This window comes from Trichechus manatus, unplaced genomic scaffold (genome assembly GCF_000243295.1).
Source record: "Trichechus manatus latirostris isolate Lorelei unplaced genomic scaffold, TriManLat1.0 scaffold00069, whole genome shotgun sequence".
Taxonomy (NCBI): Eukaryota; Metazoa; Chordata; class Mammalia; order Sirenia; family Trichechidae; genus Trichechus; species Trichechus manatus.
Window position 1 is genome coordinate 7135138 of NW_004444005.1, and position 22080 is coordinate 7157217.

At 40.8% G+C, this 22080-nt stretch overlaps 1 pseudogene; it reads left to right on the forward strand.

Moving 5' to 3' along the window:
• LOC111821187 (60S ribosomal protein L17 pseudogene) overlaps window positions 1–18988 on the forward strand; it is a 74422-nt pseudogene extending 55434 nt beyond the window's left edge.
• Window positions 18989–22080: the final 3092 nt, after the last annotated feature.

Below are 22080 nucleotides of genomic sequence, written 5' to 3' on the forward strand. Positions count from 1 at the left end.
ATTTCAAGATGTAGCTCAAGTGACACCTCCTTTTCACAGTTTTCTCTACCCAGGAACACCTGCTTCCTCAAAAGAAGCTACAACACCTACTTTCTCCCATTGCCAAAGGAAGTGAAAGAAGGCTGCCGTATATGATGGTTAATTTTATGTGTCAGTTTGACTAGGCTATGATTCTCGGTGGTTTGGCAGACACGGTAATGTAATCACTATCCATGATGTGATCAACCAAACAGGTGAAAGGAGAGTTTCTTTGGGGGTGTGGCCTGCCTCCAGTATATAAACAGATGTTCTGGCAAAGCTTCCTCTCTCTTTCGAACCTGCACTCTTCTAGTCACCTGACCTCCATATCTTGAGACATAAACCTGCAAAAGTCTCTGACCTGCCGATTTTGGATTCATCAGCCTCCACTCATATAGTTGTGTGAGCCATTTCCTTGAAGTAAATCTCTCTCTCTTTATATATACGTGTGTATATATATACATATACATATATATGGGGCCTTAGTGGCGCAGTGGTTAAGAGCTACGGCTGCTAACCAAAAGGTCAGCAGTTCAAATCCACCAGCCGCTCCTTGGAAACCCTATAGGGCAGTTCTACTCTCTCCTATAGGGTCGCTATGAGTCGCAATTGACTCAACGGCAAGAGGTTTGGTTTTTGGTTTTGGTTATGTATATATATGTTTATATATATATATATGTCTGATTTTGCCCCTCTACAGAACCCAACTAAGACAATGTGCTAAGGCTTTTTCCAGCCATGGATGATTTCTTTTGGAATCCATGAGGAGTGGCAAGAGGGGATGAGGAAGCCTAGCAAAGAGACCTGCCTTCAAAGTCATGGTCAAAAATGTGATGCCTTCTGCTCTCCTGGCATTTAACTGCTTGGAATCAGACTGCAACCTTTATCAGAGTTGTCACCTGCCATAGGACACTGTGCTTCCTGATGTACATGGCGTACATTAATTAAGACCAAAGTCCTGTGCATTGAAAAGGCAGCTTCAGGGTGCTTCCAACATGTGGACACTCTGAAGGAGCAGAAGAAACAACTATGATCAGAAGCACAGCTCAGGGTTTTATTAAAGACTGTCCCTTGGTTTAGTGGAAGGTGGCAGCCTAACCACTGTCTTGACCACGAGCTCCCCTGATGGACGTGCTATTGTGAGAACCGCTGTCCTTTTGAGGAAGTCTAAACAGTCTTAGATTTTCAGAAATAACATAAAGATGGGACAAAGTCATAATGCTGCTTGGCATTTTTAACTCCCAGCATAAGAACTCTTTTTTTTTTTTTTTTTAATCTTAGCACAGTTGACAAATAGGCACCTTTTTCTTGGAATCCTTGGTCTTAACAAAGGCAATCAGCAGCTTTAAAAGATTCCTAAAATGAAGAGGCTGTGGCGAGTGAAGAAGCTGTGGCTATCATTCCCATTTGTTCTGATCGTGTTCTTTACTACTTTATACTTTCTCATTGTGAAGCTCTTCAACTCTCCTTTGTGGGTTTGTGAGAGAGATGTGCAAAGCCTCGGAAAGCTCCACCTCATCTCCAACTCCTTATTCCCTAAACAATTCTGTGGCCTGTTGTCCTTGGGGTCCCTTGGTGTCCCCATCGTCTTCTGGATGTTCCACGCACTGCACCTGTAAGGCAGGCACGTCACGAAATGCTGCCTTACTCTCTTTAAATAAACATCCAGGCTGTGGGTGGGAGGAGTGAATGAGATGCTGGTCGTGCTCTCCAGAAGAATGACAAAACAAAATACCAAAAGCTGCTGGGATGCCTTCTCCTCTGGGCTCATTCCCTTGGTTACTTAAAGAAACAAGGGAAGGTAATTATTCCTGGAAATAAGTAGGAGTGATGAGTAGCTGTTCTCTTAAGGATAACAAAGGATGCCAACTGCTCTGTTGTCCTCACAATACACTGGACTTTGGCAATGGGGTCTTCCTGCCTGGCCAGTGAGCCTGACATGGCTACCAGCCTGCTCTGGCTGAAAGGCAGCAGGCAAAAGGCAGCTTCCCAGAGGCCATGAAACAGGGCTTTATTGAGTTCCTTCATTCAGGCAATAGGTGTTGGATGACTGTTAAGTATACAAATGATGACAGAGGTATTGTTTTGACCAATAAGATAATTACAGAAGCTTCCAAAATATTTTCTGCTGGTTTAATCCACATACAATTGTGCAACTCCAACTGTGCAATTTATGATATGTGAAACCAGTATTTGACCAAAGGATCACCTTTGATATACAAAAAGAGTCAATAAAAAATTCCTTCAAATAGCCAGCTCAGCTCCTTAGTCCATCTAGAGAGCAATCAAGTAGTAAATATCCAATTCACCACACACATCGATGGGAACACATGAGAGTCCATGAAGAAGGGCAGTTATTCCCCATACAAAGCATCCACAAGGAAGTTCCCACCCTTCAAGTACTTAGATCTTAAGTTAGCAAAGAGGGGAGCAGGGGAGGAGGCATCTTTTTCTTTTCTTTTTTGATACATAAATTGCATGGAAGGAACAGTTGTTTGTTGCAGTGAGAGGAATGGCCATAAAAGAAGACTCAATTATGAGAAAAGAGGAGGGTGATCTTCCTTGGAGTAGAGAGAATGAAAGGATCTTACAGGAAATTTCTGTTTCCAGCAAAAATGTGGTCAAGTTATCCTGACACTCTCCTATTAAAAATGCCTAAAATTCTATCTTTCTAAGGGGTAAGTTAGCTCTCAGCAAAAGCTGGAAAATAATGGTTTGGAAACTGGTATGGATTGAATTGTGTCCCCTCTCCAAAATATGTGTTGGAATCCTAACTCCTATACCTGTGCATGTACTTGGGAATAGAGTTTTCTTTACTATGTTCATGAGGCCACAATGGGCTAAGGTGTATCCTAAACTTAATCACTCCTGAGTTATAAGGAGCGGCATAGACACAGAGACAAGCAAGCACAAATGGGGTACGACAGATGCCACGCCAGTGAAGATCACCAAGGAATCAAGGAATGCTGGAAAAGACAAAGATCTTCCTCCAGAGCCTACAGAGAGAGTAAGCCTTCCCCTAGAGCTGATGCTGTGAATTCTAGTCTCCTCAACTGTGAGAAAATAAATTTCTGTTCTTTTAAATAAATAAATAAAAATGCCTAAAATTCTAGATTAAATATAAAAGGCATCCTTTTAAATGCATGGCTGGGCTTGAAAGAAAAAGAAAAGGAAACTCTCAGGTGCCAAAAACAAAGTAGGAGCAGGAATGATGGAAGGAAAGTAAGCACTGAGGCAGGAGGCCAGCAGCTGCCTTGGCATCCCCTGCCAGCTGTGGGAATAAGAGCTTTGGTATTAAGGAGACAAGGTTTTGGTGCATACAGGATAGCAATTTCCATCAGAAACCCCTGAAAGGGTGAACCAGAAAAAAATGTGCCCTGCAAAGTGGTCAGTAAGGAAACCAGTCTGTCTCAGGTTTAACTCTTGGTGAAAGGGAAAAGGCTCCATGGAAAATTCTTAATCCCAAGCCATCATTCACACAGGTTTGCAGCTTGAATTAACACTACCTGCATGGCCAGAGAAACCACAGGCTGAGGATGTGATTTTAAGTGGTCCCAGGTTGGTGGTGTCCCCAGGAGCCTGACAGAAACCAACTAAATCTTCACCCTCAAGCAGGCCTTCAAACAATTCACATTGACAAAGCTTTAAGGAGCATGAACTTTCCATCAAAAAACACACCTACATGAATAAGTAAGTCTCCATGAGTTAGAGTGAGCAGATACAACATACTGCAGAGTAGAAAAAGCTCCAGATTTCGTACATTATCAGTTAGATATGAAACACAAAATAAGTGTAGCTAACATATTTGAATACAAAAGAAAGGATTAATACATGAGTAGAAAACAAGAATCTATAAAGCAAAAGACCAAGCAGATTTGGAAAAAAGCATAAAACTTGACATTAAAAACTCTACGAATATGTTAAATAGCTGGTTATAGACATAGCTAAAGAAAGAATTAGTGAACTGGAAGATAAAACTAAAGACATTAGAATGCAGTAAAGCAAGAAATAAAGATAGAAAATATCAGAAGGTGAAAAATAAGTAAGGTGTTCCAGAAAGAGATGACAGAGGAATAGTGGAGAGATATAGTTTAGAATTTTTTTGATTTAATTAAAAAACAAATTCTTGGATGAAGGCTTTCCAGTTAATTCCAAGCAGGATTTTTTTTAATACATATTTTGAAACATCATTGTGAAACTAAAGAATATAAAAGACATAAAGGTCTTAAAAGTAGCCAGTAAGAAAACAGAGATTACTTACAAAGGAATGATAATTAGATTGACAGCTGACTTCTAAACAGCAACAATAAAGGCCAGAATCCAGTGGAATGCTATCGTCCAAGCAAATAACTGAAAGCCAAGAATTGTATACACATGAAACTATTTTTCAAGAGCAAGGATAAAATAAAGTTAGACAAAATTGAGAAAGTTTACCAGCAACATATCCTGACAAAAGGAACAAATAAAGGATAATGTCAGGGAGAATGATCCCAGAAGGAAAGTCTGAGATGCAAGAAGAAAAGCTGAACAAATAAATCAGTAAACATTGGGTAAATATTAGCAAACTAATTACTGTATAAAACAATAACAGAAATTTGCTATCATTTTGGAGAATCCGGTAAAAAGCATCCCTCTTCCACGCATGACTTGTGAACAGATTGTGAAGAATGACAAAATATTGCCTTTAATACTTATAAAAGCAACATTTTAAAATTTAGGTTATCTCTGTGGGCAACTACATTTTTTAATACTGAACCCCAGAATTAGGTCTATTTACCCAAGGCTGGTAAAAAACAAGTCTCCAGGAATTGATGGAATACCAATTGAGATGTTTCAACAAACGGATGCAGCACCGCAAGTGCTCACTCATCTATGCCAAGAAATTTGGAAGACAGCTACCTGGCCAACCGGATGGAATAGGTCCATGTTTGTGCCCATTCCAAAGAAAGGTGATACCACAGAACGTGGAAATTATCAAATAATATCACTAATATCACACACAAGTGAAATTTTGCTCAAGATAATTCAAAAACGATTGCAGCAGTACATCCACAGGGAACTTCCAGAAATTCAAGCCATATTCAGAAGAGGACGTGGAATGAGGAATATCATGTAAGGTGGATCTTAGCTGAAAGCAGAGAATATCAAAAAGATGTTTATCTGTGTTGTATTGACTGTGCAAAGGCATTTGACTGTGTGGATCATAACAAACTATGGATAACGTTGGAAAGAATTGGGATTTCCAGAATACTTAATTGTGCTCATGCAAAACCTGTACATAGACCAACAGGCAGTCATTCAAACACAACAAGGGGATACTGTGTGGTTTAAAATCAGGAAAGGCGTGCATCAGGGTTGCACTCTTTCACCATACTTATTCAATCCGTATACTTCGCAAATAATCCAAAAAGCTGGTCTATATGAAGAAGAACATGCAGCATCATCATTGGAGGAAGACTCATTAACAATTTGCAATGTGCAGATGACACAACCTTGTTTGCTGAAAGTGAAGAGGACTTGAAGCACTTACTGATGAAGATCACAGACTACAGCCATCAGTATGGATTATACCTCAACATAAAGAAAACAAAAACCCTCACAACAGGACCAATAAACAACATTATGATAAACGGAGAAAGGATTGAAGTTGTTAAAGATTTCGTTTTACTTGGATCCACAGTCAACGCCCACAGAGGCAGCAATCAAGAAGTCCAATCACATACTGCAATGTGCAAATCTTCTGCAGAAGACCTCTTTAAAGGGTTAAAAAGCAAAGATGTCACTTTAAGGAATAAGGCGTGCCTGGCCCAAGCTGTAGTATTTTCAATCACCTCATATGTGTGCGAAAGCTGGACATTGAATAAGGAAGACTCAAGAAGAATTGATGCCTTTGAAATATGGTGTGTTGAATATACCATGGACTGCCAGAAGAATGAACAAATCTGTCTTGGGAGAAGTACAGCCAGAAGGCTCCTTAGAAGTGAGGACGGTGAGACTCCATCTCACGTACTTTGGACATGTTATTAGGAAGGACCAGTCCCTGAAGAAGGACATTATGCTTAGAAAAGTAGAAGGTCATCGAAAAAGAGGAAGACCTTCAATGAGATGGATTGACACAGTGCCTTCAACAATGGGCTCAAACATAGCAATGATTGTGAGAATGGTGCAGGACCGGGTAGTGTTTTGTTCTGTTTTACACAGGGTCGGTATGAGTCGGAACCGACTTGATGGCACCTAACAACAGCCCACAGCTGCACCCCCACCCTCCTTAACACCAGGTACATGGGAACCTACCTTTGTGAAACTTATGACATGGAAGAGAAGAATCAAATGTGTTCTTCCTGAGAGAAGCTCTACCCCCTGTCCCCAAAAAGTGCATGCAATAAATGCCTAGTTTCCCTCCCAAACTCGTCCATTAGTTTAAGTGAAGTCAGAGAAAGGCCAGAAGTCTTTTGCTAGTGGATATACCTATACACAGAAGAAAACAAGAGGCGTGAGGTGTAATCAGTACTTCCCTCCAATAAAGACTAATTTGAGAGAGAGAGAGCGTGCTAAAATACTCAACAAGAATACCACATAAAATAGCAGGAAAGGTACACGTTAAAATGTTATACGGTCTTGTATTATTTGGAAGGAAGATTAAAGACACTAAATTGAAACTCATGAAATTAAGTATGTTTATAAAAACTTCAAGGCTGATTAACACAGTGAAACCGAGACAGCCGGGAATCAACAGGACTGCCTTGTTTTTCCAGGTCCTGCAAGTTTCCCCCTTTGACAGGGTGCAGACTGACCACTTTTCTGTCACTCATTTTAGTGGAAAATATTTGAGTTCTCCTTCTCTGACACGTTTCCGCCTTACACAGTCTCCGGGTTTCACAGGTTTTACTGTAACAGAAATAGAGTTTACAACTTTAAAACTAACAGAAGGAAAATAACAGAATGAACAAAATAAACTCAATCTCAAAGAAGGCAAGAAAAAATGTTTTCAATGTTAAAGAAGGACAAATAGAGAACATAAAATAACATGCTGTAATTAATGCTAAATATACGAATTATAACAATAAATATAAGTAGTCTAAACACTGCAGTTAAAATACCAGAATTATCAGATTGGATTTAAAAAGAAAAAAACGAATAATGTGTTATTTCCAAGAAACTCACTAAAAACATTAAAATAGAGAAGAGTTGAAAGTAAAGGATGGAAAAAGATACACAGTAAAACCCAGGAAAGCCGGAACCCGTTAAGGCAGGACGCTGTCAGAGAAGGAAAACTCAAATACAGTACAAGGCAAATATTTACCAAAAGAAAGCTGGTGTATTAATGTCAGAGAAAAAAGGACCTTTAGTTAAAAAATACTACAGATAAAGATATTCACAGCTGCTACTTAATTTTAGAAGTTAAATTATCAGGAAGAAAAATTCTAATCTTGTGCGCATCTATTAGCATAGCTTATAAACATGTAAAGTAAAAATTAAAAGAATTACAAGGAGGAATTCACAAGTCTATCATCACATTTGGTAGATTCTAACATACTTTTTTCCATGATTGACAGAACAAGCAGTAGATCTCCAGTAGAGATCATACATTTGAAAAACAAAATTAACAAACGAACCAACGGACATGTATGGAGCTTTGTAAACAACTGCAGAATATGCTTTTGTGTATATAGGAATGAAACAGTTCTGCAGACACTACAATAACATGCTTAAAATATGGCAATAACAATACACATTAGGATGGCTAGATAATTCTCTTTCTCAGAAAGATAAAAATCTATCATTGCAATCTATGTATTACTCCCCACTTCTTCATATTTAAACATTTAATATAGTTAAATTTAATGTTCTATTTGCTCAAAACTGTACTAAGATTTTTTCTTTAACTACACTAAGATCTTTATGAAATGTTACAATAGCTCCTTGGAAACCTGGCTAATTCTAAGCCTGAAGCATCTTGCAGTGCCAGAAAGCAAGGAAGTGCTCAAAAACAAAAGCATCATCAAAGGGACACAGGAGCAATCTGAAAAAGTTCCCAAGGGCCAAAGCTGGAACATTTGAACAACAAAATAAATCATGGCGTTTTGGACTATAATGGGAGCCCTGGTGGCACAGTGGTTAAGATCTACAGCTGCTAACCAGAAGGTCGGCAGTTCAAGCTGCTCCTTGGAAACCCTATAGGGTAGTTCTCTGTCCTATAGGGTCGCTATGAGTCGGAATCAACTTCATGGCAAGGGGTTTGGATTATAACACGGAGTATAAAATAAATATACATGAGTTCACACTGACATAAATAAATAATTTAATAAGGAGGAAGGAAGAGACAAGTCTTCCTTTCAGAAGAATTCAAAATAATATAGGTAGACACTTCCCCTAGCAGGAGGTGGAGTATGATACCCATCCCCCATCCCCTGGAGTTGGAGCTGAATTTAGTGACTCGATCCCAAAGAATGGAATACTGAAAGGGAAAAAGAGTAACTTCACAGTGTATACACCTGGCAGACACTCCCTAACCTAGTGATCAAGATTAACTTCACCAGCGATGAGTCTTGTTTATATCATGTACTCCTGATGCGATGTGATGAGGAGAGAAGTTCATCTCTCTGGTCTACTTCCCAAAAACCCATAACCTCAGTCTAAACATGAGGCCAACATCAGAGAAACCCAAACTGAGTCTATAAGATACATGACCAGTACTCCCCCAAACTGCCAAGGTCATGAAAAGCAAGGAAAGACTAAGACACTGTCACAGTCCAGAGGAAACTGAGGAGACATGATGACTAAATGCAACACAGTGTCCTGGATTGGATAAAAGCTCATGCTGGTGCAACGGTTAAGTGCTCGACTGCTAACTGAAAGGTTGGCGGTTTGAACCCACCCAGAGAAACACCTGGTGATCTGCTTCGTCAAGATTGTTGTTGTCGGCTCCAGCTCGAAATCAACATCCTCAAAATCGTTGTTATGTTTGAGCCTATTGTCGTAGCCACTGCGTCAATCCATCTCGTTTAGGGTCTTACTCTTTTTCGCTGACCCTCTACTTTATCAAGCATGACGTCCTTCTCCAGGGACTGGTCCCTCCTGATAACATGTCCAAAGTATGTGAGACAAAGTCTCACCACCCTCGCTTCCAAGGAGCACTCTGGCTATACTTCTTCCAAGACAGACCTGTTCATTCTTCTGGCAGTCCATGGTACATTCAAGATTCTTCACCAACACCATAATCCAAAGGCATCAATTCTTCTTCAGTCTTTCTTATTCATTGTTCAGCTTTTGCATTGAAAATATGGCTTGGGTTAGGCGCACTTTAGTCCTCAAAGTGACATCTTTGCTTTTCAACACTTTAAAGAAGTCTTTTGCAGCAGATTTCCCCAATGCAATCCGTCATTTAATTTCTTGACTGCTGCTTCCATGGGCATTGACTATGGATCCAAGTAAAATGAAATCCTTGACGATTCAGTCTTTTTTCCGTTTATCATGATGTTGCTTACTGATTCAGTTGTGAGGATTTTTGTTTTCTTTATGTTGAGGTGTAATCCATACTGAAGGCTGTAGTCTTTGATCTTCAGCACTTGAGGAAGTGCTTCAAGTCCTCTTCGCTTTCAGTGTAAAGCTTACAGCCTGGGAAATCTTGTGGGGACGTTCTACTCTGTCACATGGGGTCAACTATGAGTCAAAACTGACTTGAAAGCACCTAACAACAACCACCACCAATGTTAACGTCTTAGTTTTGACAAATACACCATAGCGAGGTAAGATGCTAGCAACAGGAGAAACTGGGTGAAGGGAATACAGGAACTCTCCATTATCTCTGCAACTTTTCTGTAAATCTAAAATTATTCCAAAATTAAACAGTGAGTGATATTTTAACGTTATACTCACTAATATAGTATCAACTGGTAACTTGGTTTGTGGCTTAAAAAGATGTATATAAGAAAAAATTCCAAGTAACCCCATTTGGTTAATTTCATGTAAATTAACATGGGGTAAGAGGTGGTGGGAAATGATTAACATGCTCGGCTGCTAACTGAAAGGTTGGAGGTTTGAGTCCACCCAGAAGTGCCTCAGAAGAAAGGCCTGGTGATCTACTTCCAAAAAATCAGCCATTGAAAACCCTATGGAGCACAGTTCTACTCTGACACACGTGAGGTCATCATGAGTTGGAATCAACTGGTCTTTTTTAAGAAGTTGGTGGGGAACATGAAGAAGAGAAAACACCGAGTTTCACCAAAAGCTCTTACTTAAATAAAATAAAATAAAAATCCAGATAAAGTTTTCTGAATTAGTAGTAAAGCAGAAGTTTGACATATAAGAGAAGAAAACTTACAAGAGACTTCACGATATGCCCCAATGAGCTCTTCCTTGCCTTCCCATCCAGTGTTCATTCTGCAGTGATGGATGTAACCTCTCAGAACTCACCATGCCTTTGTTTTTGTGGTTTCCTCTATTAAAATGCCATTCTGCCTCCACTTCTCCATCTAGCAAACTCCTTTTTTTTTAAGCAGCCCAATTTTTTTAATTAGATTTTTAATTAGAGTCAACAGACATAACATTACATTTCCAATAAATATAACCAGAACAAATGTAACATAGCAAAAATGAAGATTTATACAAACTATATGCATTGCTCATTAAAAGTGTGTATAGGTGATGAGCACAGAAAATATTGCTATTAGATTTACAAAGATTTGTCCTTACATGGTTGTAACTAAACAAAATTAATGAGTAAAACAGTAACTTCCTATAGTAAGCACCTATATACACACTTTGGATATATATAAACACCATATACATCATTACTTAATGTAACAAAGAGCTTGCTTCTTGCCTGTTAATGTAGTTAACCTTCCACCTAGCAAACTCTCATGCATCCTTCAAGTCCAGCCTACATTCATTCATTGATTTATTCATGATTTAGGAGGTTTTTGCAATCATAAAGGCAGAGATGAGAGTGGCTTGGACAAAGGTGATAGCAGAAGTGGTGGGAAATGGCTGGATTCTGAACATGGATAATCTGGAGAGCCAATGGATTCATCAGGAGCCCTACTGGCACAATGGTGAATCACAGGCTGGTTGGTAACCAAAAGGTTGGCAGTTCAAACTCACCCAGGGCTCCACAGGTGACAGACTTGGTGATCTGCTCCCATAAAGATCACAGCCTAGAAAACCCTATGGGGCAGTTCTACTCTATCACATGGGGCTGCTATGGGTTGAATCAACTCCACGGCTCCCAACAACCACAACAATGGATTCATCAATAGATTATATGTGGAGTTCTGAGAGAAGGAAAGACTTTTTGCCCTAAGCACCTGGAGGAATGGAGATACCATTACCTGAGATGGGGAGCCTGCAGGGGAAACAGGCCAGGAAGGTAGATTGGGGGTTACATGGAGATGAGGGATTCAGACTTTGAATTTTGAGATGCCTGATAAACATCCAAATAGACACGTTGAGAAGGCAACCAGATATGTGAACCTGGAGTTCAGGGGAGAGGTTCTGGCTGATGATACACATTTGATATTATCTTCTTGTTGCCTGATTAGGGTCCGTACCATGAAGCAGTTGAGCCAATGAAATGTACTCCAAATTAGAAAGAGCGAGAGAGTTTATTTAGGAGGTGTCCACCAACGGGGATCCAACAGCAACGCAGGCTGTCTCTATGGAGTCCCAAAAGGCATTTTTACATTAGAGCTTATCTATGATCTTTACAAAGGTTAGAAGTGTCTTTGTAGCCCACAGATGGCATGGCGGGATGAGTTACTCATTACAAGGTAATTACAAGAGACTCTTTATCATACTAAAGAGATACATGCTGGACATCTCTTTATCAGGCTAAAGATATACATGTCAGACATCTGGGCTCTAACTTCCTGTGGGGGGTCGTAAGTCACAGGCGCCCAGACAGAGCAAAACAAAGTCACCAACAAAGGTATGCAGAAAGGAGAAGGCAGGCAAAAAAGAAAAAAAAGAACTTATAGGCTCATCATGGCATTAGTTATGTCAAGCTCTCAGTCGTCCATTTTGAAAAGGAGAAAACATGCTGTGGAGTATTAGGGTCACATTCTCCAGGAAGCTTTTTAAGATTTTCCACACAAATTCCTAACTTAGAACAAATCCTTGGTGCCCCAGTTTGGGATGCGGAAAATAACTATAATTAAAAACAGGGAGGAATTAAAGCAGCGAGACAGAAGCTCTGCAGAGGAGGCAGGGAGCTGACACGCAGGCTGGGTCATGAAGGATGAACAGGAGTTTGCCAGCCAGAGGATGTGCCGGAAGAAAAGTTAATGAATTGCCTTCAATAAAAAGATGGAAATGACGCTAAATCAGGACTGCCCTGGAATCGGTAATAACCCAGGCTCCAGGGAGATGTGGTGTATGAATAACGGCAACTGCGTAATGGTGTAATGAAGGGTCAGCCTCCAGAGTTGTTTTTCTAGCTTTAATTCCAGTCCCACGGTTTCTTCTAACCTTGGACAAGTACATTAATTTCCCCGTGCCTTAGTTTCTTCATCTGTTGAAATAGACTAATGCTGCTTTCTACCTCATAGGGTTGTTGTGGGAACCATTAGTGTTAGCTGCTGTCGAGTCGGACTCCAACTCACGGCGACCCCATACACCAGTCCTGCACCATCCCCAAGCTTGGTTGCAGATCAGATCAGCTGTGATCCATAGGGTTTGCACTGGCTGATTTTCAGAAGTAGATCACCAGGCCTTTCTTCCTAGTCCATCTTAGTCTGGAAGCTCTGCTGAAACCTGTTCATCATCATAGAAACACACAAGCCTCCAGTGACAGATGGGTGGTGGCTTTACATGAGGTGCACTGGCTGGAATCAAACCCAGGTCTCCCGCATGGAAGGTGAGAATTCTACCACTAAACTGCCAGTGCCCCCTTCAAAATAAGCTAGCCGCAAGCAAACCTTAGCCTCAGGCATGTTTTCCAGGGGAACTCCGGGAGGACAGAATGCCGGTATATCTTAGGGCAATCCATATAAAGGTCTTTTCATGGCTCGAAAGGAGCCTTTATCTGTTTTCCATTTCCAAACAATGCAGATCTCAAGCAAGTAGAACACTGACCACTGAAATGGCAGAAATCCTTGCCGGATACCTTCCATCTTCCTAAGGGACGTGGCTCTCAGTCAACAAGCAATACCCTTTTGTACCCCCATGTTGTTCAGCATATGAGTAGTGTCATGGATTGAACTGTGTCCCCCAAAAATATCTGTCAACTTGGCTCGGTCATGATTCCCAGTATTGTACGATTGTCTACCATTTTGTCATCTGATGTGATTTCCCTACATGTTGTAAATCTATCACTGTGATGTAATGAGATGGATTAGTGGCAGTTATACTGATGAGATCTACAAGATTAGATAGAGTCTTACGCCAATCTCTTTTGAGATATAAAAGAGAGAAGCGAGCAGACAGTCATAGAGACTTCATACCACCAAGAAAGCAGTGCTCGGAGCAGAGCGTGTCCTTTGGACCTGAGGTTTCTGCACTGAGATGCTCCCAGACCAAGGGAAGACTGATGACATGGACCTTCCTCCAGAGCCGACAGAGACGGAAAGCCTTCCCCTGGAGCCGGTGCCCTGATTTCGGACTTGTAGCCTACTGGACTGTGAGAGAATAAACTTCTCTTTGTTAAAGCCATCCACCTGTGGTATTTCTCTTATAGCAGCACTAGATGACAAGTAGTTTGCAAAAATGCTTGCTGAGCTAAATTGAATATCCTGTTTTTAAAATTTGTCTATATGTTTTCATGATACAGATGCACTGAGGACTTTGCTATTGTTCAAATGTTATATTATTTGGTGGATCTAAATATAAAGGTGAAGAACTTCAGCCCTGGTATCAGACGGACCTGGAGTCTCTGTGTGTTGCAAAAGGTGAACGTGCTCGGCTGCTAACCAAAAGGTTGAAGGTTCGAGTCCACCTAGAGGTGCCTCAGAAAAAGGCCTGGCAACCTACTTCTGAAAAATCAGCCACAGAAAGCCCTATGGAGCACAGCTGTACTCTGACACACACGGGGTCGTCAGGAGTCAGAATCAACTTGACGGCAACTAGTATCAGATGGAGGCCTGGTGGCATAGTGGTTAAGAGCTCAGGTTGCAAACAAAAAGGTTAGCAACTGGAATCCACCAGCCACTCCTTGGAAACCCTAGGAGGCAGTTCTACTCCGTCCTAAAGGGTCTCTGTAAGTCAGAAATGACTCAATAGCAACAGGTAGTACCAGATGAGCTGGGGTTCGAAACACAGCTGCTCCACTAACAGCCTGTGGCCCAATGTAATCTAAAAAGGAGTATAATTAGATTTATCAACAGAAGCTACGGAATAAGGGAATAATGTCGGCAAAAGTGCGGAGAGAAGAGAAATGCCCAGCTAGAATTCCTTTCCGGGCTCAACGGCAACATAAGAATGAGGGAGAGAAGAGGTTTTATTTCTTAAAAGACTGAAAGAACGCCCCTCTAAAGATTCCCACTGAAAAAGACTACAGGATTTATTTCAAAAAGAAAATATTTGAACCTAAAAGGAAAGAGAGAGCTGTAAGAAACAACGGCGGACAAGGAAAATGGCAATTACGTAAGTAAACCTAAGTAACATTGGCTGTTCGAAAACAACAGCTATAATAACCAATTACCAAAACCAAACCAAACCAAACTGGTTGCCATCCAGTCAGATTCCGACTCATAGCGACCCTATAGGACAGAGGAGAACTGCCCTATAAAGTTTCCAAGGAGGGGCTGGTGGATCCCAACCGCCGACATTTTGATTAGCAGCTGTAGCACTTAACCACTACGCCACCAGGGTTTCCGTATAAGAACTAATCGGGAGAATTAAAAAATAGGGAAGAACTGAAACAATGGACAATAATGACACATAAGATAGGAGGGAGTGCTTGCATTAAAGCATTTTAAGGTCTTGGTGTTATTCAAGACTAGACTAGGGGAGAGAGACTGATTCATTTCAGACAGGACAAGCGTGAATGATAGACGGGGAAAGAGTATAACTTCAAATCTGCGGGATGAGCTGAAAGTGGAGGAAGGTGTATCATGAAAACTCAAGCAATACAACTTACGGCAGGAAGAGTTGTTGTTGTTGTTTAATCAAACAAACAAAAAAATACAAAAAGTAGAAAACACAAAATTAGATGGTAGAGATCAACAGGTATGTATCTGCAGTCACAATAATCGTAAACAGACTGAAGTTACCACTGCAAGACTGAGACTCACAGACTGAATACAGACAAGGAGAATCCATCTATGTGATATTTGTAAGAAACACAGCGAAAACTGAAATACCTAGGAAGACTGAAACTGAAAGGAATGGAAGAAAGGCTTACCAGACAAATATTAACCAAAAAAAAAGAAAGCTTGTGTAGCTGTTTTCTTATCAGAAAAACAGAAACTAAAGTATCATTAGGGATAAGAGAATATGATAAAATAAATATTTTCTCAAGATTGCCTTGGCTATTTTGAGACTTGGTTATTTTGATATTTTTAAAATTAGCTTTTCAAGTTCTACAAAATATCTGTTGGGGTTTTCAAATAAGTTTAAATAAATCCATAAATAAATTTGGATATAATTAAAAATAAAGAAATACTTTCCCATCAAGATATAAAAATTCTGAATGTGTTTGAAACCTAACAACATACTCTCAAAACATATAAACCCCCAACCGACAGAACTGCCATCAAAGTGGAAGAACACACAGTCTTTCCAAGGACATACTGAACGTTTACAAAAGTGGATCACATACAAAGCTATAAAGCAAAACTTGACAAATACCAAACATGGATATAATAAAGACCAGTTCTCTGAACTCAGTTAATTAAAGATGTTGCTGTTGTGTGCCATCTAGCTGGCTACAGCTCATAGCAACCCTGTAGGAGAGAGGAGAGCTGCTCCGTGGGGCTTCCCAGGCTGTCATCTTTACAGGAGCGGTTGCCAGGTCTTTCTCCTGCAGAGTTAATGGGTGGCTTCGAACAGCCAATCTTTTAGCTAGCAGTCAAGTACTTAACCTTTGAGCCACCAGGGCTTCTTAATTAAAGATAGGAATTGATAACAAAACCTTAAGTCAAAAAAGGTCCTTACAATTGAAACTTTTAAAAATAAGATTAACTCACAGGCAAAGAAGAATTCATAAAACAAACTGTAATAATTTAGGACTGAACAATCATGAAAATACTAGAAATCTAAACTTGTGGGGGTACATATAAAGAATGTACAGTCCTAAATACATATATTAGAAAAAAACATGAATTATTAACAAACTAAACGTCCATACTGTTTCAGTTGTTAGATATTTGAACATCCCCTCCGGCCTCCACTGTGCCACCCCACCCCATCATGATCAATGCTGTTAGACAACACACATACGCAATATACAATACGCACACGTCACACACACACCACACACACATATGTACATACACACACCCCCCACGCCCATCCCCACATGGTATATTGAAAAGGAAGAAACCACACTGTCGTTAGTGCAGGAAACTGCCAACTCTGAAAATCAAGAGGATCAAAGCTAAACCATTGGTGGAAGAGAGTTCAGTAAGGATGCAGGATATAAAATGAATATTCAAAAGTCAATTGCACTCTTATATGACTACAACAAATGGTTTGAAACTGGCATTTTTAAAGAAGTACTGTTTACAATAGCTACAAAATGGTAAAATCTTTATGTGGGAATTATAGAACTTTTCGAGTGACATAAATGGGGGAGGAACCCTGACATTTTAAAGACAGAATTCTCCCCAAACTAATATTAAATGTTAATATTAAATGCGATTTCAAGCAAAGTCTCAACAGGGTTTTCTGAAGAACTTATAAATGGATTTCAAAATGTATACGGAAGAGCCAAAAACCAAGTACAGCCAAGAATATCTTGAATCAGGTGGGGAGGCTTGCTTGCCAGTTATCTAGACTTACTAAAAAGCCATTGTAATTAAGATATTGGCACTGAGATAAGTACATCACGAACCAGAAGAGAGAATGAAAGAGACTCATGCTACGTGGGAACGCAGGATGGGTGAAGACGGCATTACAGAGGGAGAAGAATTTAATCCACCGGGCTTTGGGGCATGTTATGTAAGTGAGTCAAAGCTGGCCCCTGTGGACTGACCCCAGGGTGTTTACTTCCTTACAGCAAGTGAGGCTTATCAGCCCAAAAAAGCCTCTCTCCTTCTCCTGGGGCCAAATTCAAATTTTTATACATCCAATTGTCTGAAAAATAGCCCAGATAAGCCGTGTTTTAGCCACTTAGAGTCTGCCTGCAAAACTGTGCCCAACACCTGCTGGCCCTAGATAAGATAAACTCCTGTAGTTAGAAGCTGCTGCTGTCCTTTGGAACTCTCTGATCCAAAGACTTCCCGCCTTGCTGTAGAAGGACATCATGAAGGCCCACACAGCCCCTTCCCCATGGCAGATCTCCTGCTGTGGGAGACGGCCCCCCACCCCCAGCATGTGGCTGTCGATGCCCCAGCCCAATAAACAGCTTGTGGGGCCACGCTTCTATCTCACGCTCATATCTTTTTCCTTGATCAGCCTCCCCTCGAACTCACTACACGGCAATTGGTTTTCTATATGAAAAATTTAAAGTGAATTCCTTCCTAACACCATTCACCAAAATAAATACCAAGTGGATTAAAGACCTAAAGGGAAGAGCAAGACTTGAAAACTTTCAGAAGAAAACTAAGAATATTTTTGTGATCTCAGGGTAAGAAGGTCTTAACATGCAAAAAACACAAACTGTAAAGAAAAAGGTTGGTAAGTGTGACAATATAAAAAATTAAAACTTTGTTACAACCAAAGTCACCATAAACAGAAAGAAACGTCAGGCCATAGGGTAGGAGAAGACTTAGCAATGCATGTAACTAAAAATTAACTTCTGTAATGGGGTGGATGGCGGTCCCCAAAAGACATGTCCACCCAGAATCTGTGACTATGCTCTTCTTTGGAAATAGAATCTTTGCAGATATAATCAAGGATCTCAAGATAAGACCATCCTAGATTTGGGGGGTGGGGAGGCCTAAAACCAATGACAAGTGTCCTTTTATGAGAAAGGCAGAGGGAGATCTGAGACACAGAGACACAGAAGGTCACGTGACAATGCAGGCAGAGACATGTCTGACACTGCCTCAAGCCAAGAACACCTGTAGACGCCAGAAGCTGAAGAGGCAAGGAAGGATCCTCCCCTAGGGCCTTTGGAGGGAACGCGGCCCTGCCGGCACCTTGATTTTGGACTTCTGGCCTCCAGAACCATGAGACAATATGTTTCTGTTGTTTTCAAGCCACTCCATTTGTGGTAATTTGTCATGGCAATCCCAGGAAACAATATAATTTCCAAAACAAAGAATTTCTATAAAAAGAAAGAAAGACTCTATTAGAAAAGGAGAAAGAGAAGCAGCCTCCTGGGGTGATCTGTTGAAATGGTGATCTGTCATACACATTTGAGTACAGCCAAGAAAACCCTGAAAACCCCACAAAACCATGCCAATCAGGAGGTTCAAATCTCCGGGTCTATTTTAGGAACACCCAGGAAACTGCCAAGGCCGTCAAGCAGACGCCTATCCGAAAAGCCACCGAGTCTCTGAAAGATGTCACTTTGCAGAAGCAATGTAGGCCGTCGCGAAGTGATAATGGTGGAGTTGGTAGGTGTGCCCAGGCCAAACAGTGGGGTTGGACACACAGTCAGTGGCCCAAAGAGTGATGCATTTTTGCTGCACATGCTTAAAAGTGCAGAGAGTAACGCTGAACTTAAGGGTGTGGATGTAGATTCTCTGGTCACTAAGCACACCCAGGTGAACAAAGCCCGCAAGAGTTCATGTTCAGATTGACCCACCATGAGCCCCCCCAGCACACTGTGATGACCCTTATTGAAAAGGGACACGTTGTTCCTAAACCAAGAGAGGAGGTTGCACAGAAGAAAACGATGCCCCACAAGAAACTAAAAATCAAAATCTAACGGCTCAGGAGTAAATTCAGCATAAAATAAAATGCAAATGGAAAATAAAGAACACAAATAGACAATTGACAGAAAAGGAAACAAAAGGTCAAGAAAATATGTGTAACCTCACTAGTAACCAGGGAAATGTAAAACAAAAGCACGACATTCGCTTCCACACTCATCCAATGGGAAAACTTTTAAAATCTACAGAATCAAGTTTTGATGAAGACGTAGAGCAACAGAACCTCTCATACACTGCTGAAGAGATGGCACAAACTTGGGGAAACAATTTGACATCATCAGTACAACTGAAGATGCTGGAACCATCCCACAACCAACCCACTGCTGTCGAGTCAATTCCTACTCATAGCGACCCCACAGGACAGAGCAGAACTGCCCCATAGGGTTTCCAAGACCGTAACCTTTAGGGAAGCAGACTGCCACATCTTTCTCCCACGGAGCAGCTCATGGGTTCAAAATGCCAACCTTTTGGTTAGCAGCCAAGCACTTAACCACTGTGCCACCATGACTCCTTGCTGGAACCATACAACTCAGCAATTCTACTCTTAGGTATATACCCAGACTGGCCCGCAAGGATACAGGTACAAGAAAATTCACTGTAGCATTGTTAGCAATGCTGAAAAAATTGATAAACTGCAATGTATCAGTTAAGATGAATGAATTATAGAACACTGCCTGGCATATCACAAGCACTATGCAAGGTGTTATGAGTCCCTAGGTGACGCAACTGGTTAAGCACTCGAGTATTAACCGACAGGTTAGTGGTATGAACCCACCCAGAGGCACCCTGAAATAAAGTCCTCGTGATCTGCTTCCGAAAGGTCACATCTTTGAAAACCATTTGGGGCAGTTCTACTCTGCATACATGGGGTTGTCATGAGTCAGAAACGACTCAATGACAACTGGTTTTTGGTCTACGGAAAGGGTTTGTTGCTATCATCAGTCGTCCTCGGCATGGAGAAACCTCGAAAGCAGAATGGTAAGTGACAATAGCAAGCAACAGAAAGGTGTGTAGAGTATTTTACCGTTTAGATAAAGCTTATATAAAATTTTAATACATATTGTCAATGTTGTAAAACATTTATGAATACATATGTATTCAAATTAGAAAAGTATGAAAGCATGCCTGGGAATGATGAACACGAGATTCAGGATAATAGTTATCTGTGAGGGGGAAAGAGGAGAATGGAATCAGGGAGGAGTACAGAGAGAGTTTCATTTGTGTTTGAAGAGTTTTACTTCTGTGACCTGATCCTAAGAATGCCAGTAAATTTCCATTAGTCAGAAAAGACTACCTTAAACTAGTCCGAGCCAGAGTTGACCTGCCCCGCATGCGCAGAAGGGCCAGCTGTGACAATTTACTGACCTCAACAGAGGATGCAGCAACAGGTGGAACGAATCAGAAGGAAAATCATCACCCAGACCCCATTCTGAAACGAGGTCCTACAAGAACTACGTCACCTCCTGCTTCCTGGCTGCCATCCTTCTAGAACTTTCCCTCCCCAATATGCCTGTGTGGCCACTATCTTGCTGCCCAAATCACATATAAGCCCTGCTTCCCCATAGGTCAGGGAGTCAGATCTGAGGAACTTCCTCCCGGTTCCTTGCTCTGGGCATTGCAGTAAAGTTACTTTCTCAAAGAATGGTGTCCAGATAATTGGCAAGTCTGAGTGCTCAGAACAAGGACCCACCTTCCTGGGTTTGGCAACACTTCGTAAACCGAGTAGAGGATAGGAAACTGTTATCTTGTACTCCATGCATCTTTATATACCTGAAATATTTCATGTTTCAAGACGAAGTCTGGTAATCCCGTTCATCGGTAAGGATTTACAAAAAAAGAAACTCTCTCATATTGCTGGCAGGAATATAAATTGGAACAGCCACTTTAGAGAGTAATTTGGCAATAACATAGTTTAAGTGCACACACTGAGGCCTGGCAAGTTCACTTTCTATCCTAGGAAACCTCTTCTGCACCTGTGCGCAAAGACATCAACAAGGATGTTCAATGAGCCACTATTTATAATAATTGTTAGAAACACCCTAAATGTCCATCAGTAATAATAGCTATTATAATAGTAAATAATAATTTACTCATTGCTTGCCACGCGCTAGTCATTGTGCAGGGCAAGGAATAAATTGTGATAATTCTTGCAACAGAATAGTAAAGTACTACTAAAACGATAAACAGGACCGAAATATACCAACATGATAAACTTCAAAAATAATATGTAAAAAAAGTGAAGTGCCAATGGGTACCTACAGTATGAAAATACTAGTGTAAACATTTTACATTCATAAAATGATCTGAGATACTGGAGTGGCTACAAACATTTGCATGATAGCATAAAAACATAAAAGCCGTGAGAGTCGTTGGCCCAATGAGGCTGCAAGTACCCTGGATGCAAACTCACTTGACAGTAATTACCTCTGAGACAGCAGGAAGGGGAATGGGATGGGGAAGTAGGGCTTTAAGCTGCATTGTTATGTTTCTTAAATAAAGAAAAAAATCTGAAGCAAATGTAGCAAAATCTTAGCATTTGTTCAATCTAGATGGTGATTAAAATCAAACCCATTGCTGTCGAGTCGATTCCAACTAATAGCGACCCTATAGGACAGAGTAGAACTGCCCCATAGGGTTTCCAAGGAGCGGCTCGTGGATTCGAACTGCTGACCTTTTGGTTAGTAGTTTAACCATTACACCACCAGGGCTCCGGGATGGTGAACACAGAGGTGCGTTAAATTCTTTTGTATTTTTCTATATGTTTGAAACATTTTATAACTGATTTAAAGAAAAAAGAAATTGTCAAGCCATGCTTTCTGTACAAATGGCAATAGAACAAGAAATCACGGTAAGAATTAGCCCTAAACGCTAACTTCTTCGAAATGAAAAGTCTCACCTCTAAATGATTCTTCACTACAAAGGGAATGATGGTGGCTGATTTCCAGTGCTGGCTGGCAAACTCGGATCAACCCTCCCACTGAAAACATTTAACAAATAACCAAACATCCCATCACTTTTCTATTCATTAGAGGCAAGTCACAAGATCCAGGGCATTACACATGGCATGAATACCAGGAGGCAGGGACCA